The sequence below is a fragment of the Austrofundulus limnaeus genome, unplaced genomic scaffold (genome assembly GCF_001266775.1).
Source record: "Austrofundulus limnaeus strain Quisiro unplaced genomic scaffold, Austrofundulus_limnaeus-1.0 Scaffold76, whole genome shotgun sequence".
NCBI lineage: Eukaryota > Metazoa > Chordata > Actinopteri > Cyprinodontiformes > Rivulidae > Austrofundulus > Austrofundulus limnaeus.
This window is the reverse complement of record NW_013952478.1, coordinates 1,062,583-1,064,326: the sequence shown is the minus strand read 5'-3', so window position 1 is coordinate 1,064,326 and position 1,744 is coordinate 1,062,583. Positions and strand designations below refer to the sequence as shown.

The 1,744-nt window shown below is 38.5% G+C and overlaps 1 protein-coding gene across 1 annotated transcript in view; it reads left to right on the top strand.

Moving 5' to 3' along the window:
* Positions 1–8: 8 nt before the first annotated feature.
* sptssb (serine palmitoyltransferase, small subunit B) overlaps positions 9–1,744 on the top strand; it is a 5,454-nt gene continuing 3,718 nt past the window's right edge. The window contains exon 1 of the mRNA XM_014011071.1: positions 9–312. The gene's annotated coding sequence lies outside the window, so the exon portion shown is untranslated. The remainder of the gene's footprint in view (positions 313–1,744) is intronic.

Below are 1,744 nucleotides of genomic sequence, written 5' to 3'. Positions count from 1 at the left end.
ACACACACACACACACACACACACACACACACACACACACACACACACACACACACACACACACACACACGTGCGCACTGGTCCATGCGTCAAACAATCCTCGGTCACTCCACCTGCATGATCCAGGTGAGTGCTTAATGTAAGCAAGGGCTGTGGGTGTGGTGACATTTTCCTGGTCTGGATGTGCAGAGCTGCATATATGCCTGCGCCGAACGGACGGATTGACGCAAAGCAGCGGAGCAGCAGCGGCAGCGCGTCCTCCTGTCATCTCTGTCATCTCTGTCGTCAGGTCCACAGGGGGTTTGCTTTGAGGTGAGTCTGGGCTTTGGTCCTACACGTGACAGCAGGGACTGACCCCCATCTGTTAATTGATTTCTTCATTTACTCGCAAATTGATTATTGAAACACCCACGTGGAGTCTGTGTAGTTTCAAGATTTTCAGTTTTCATTTGGATCAGAAGTGTCATTTGGTCAAATTTGCTCATTCAAAAATTCAAATTAAGCTTCAAAGTTACAAAATCAAACAGTTATTACATACAGAGTGTATTTATGAATTTGTTTTTTTATCTTGTACAGTTTGTAAACATAGTTGTTTACATTAAAAAGTGTACACCTGTTAGCCCCGCCCACACCCCGTGGCAGAGCTGTGACTTCTTAAATAAAACTTACATCACACCAGAGGCCTATTCTACGAATCCAGGGTAAGGGATTAAGCTAGGATTTTGGTGTAAACCTGAATTAATTAAGCCTTGAATTGGTTGCATGGGAGGGGAAGCACGTATGTTTCCATGGTAACAAGTGCTCTGAAACTAACCTAGTCCCGACAAGGTTTAAAGTGAAGCTTATTAAATCTGTTAATGTTTCTGAGCAGTAGAGTCATTTTACTGCAGAAAAATGTTCCTCTAACCAAGTTTTACCAGGGACATCCTGAAGCCTTTGTAGGGGACTGATAATGGCCTATTAACGTCCATTTCATGGATGATAACATCGGAAGCGGGTGGTTTTACAGTCTTATATCAGCCAAAAAGTGTTTTTGATCTTGTGTTTAGACCCATATACCAAACAAGATCTGAATATGTTGGATTATTAATCTTGTAAATCTGAAAAGTTTTTTTTAACTTCAAGAAATCTTACCAAATGCAACTGTCAAACTGCAGATTATTAATTATTATTAATTTGAAAAGAATAAGTGTCTAATCTAGTATTTTTAACTCATTTTTAGATGGCTAATTTTTGCAGTGTCTGATCTGAAATCAGTTCTTCAGACACTTATTAAATTTATTCGTTTCTTTTTCTTTGCATTAAAATATTACACAGTTTACTTGGCATCTGAAAATACATTTCCTCAAAAGTATTTTGAATCTGAAAAGAGCTTCACTGAGTGAGAAGTAGTGTTAAAGAGTAACTTACCCCAAAATTAAAATTTTTTAGCTGATAAACTGTCTAGAATGTGTCTAAAATGTTATATAGTACTGTTTCTGCGCTAATTTTGATGTTTTTGTGCGTATTTGTTCAAATCTGTAATACAGTATTTGGTCTAAAAATGTCTTTTTGCTGCTCATATGGGTAGAGCAGTGGTAGTGCAGGCTAATTTGCATATTGGTTAACGGCTCTCCACGGTGACGTGTCTTCTCCACATTTTTTATTTTTTTTAAGGATGGCCTCCCTTCTCCCCTTATAGCCATCCCCTCCACACCATTATGTTTTTTTTGTTTGTTTGTTTTTTTTTGTGAAGAGAAAATAG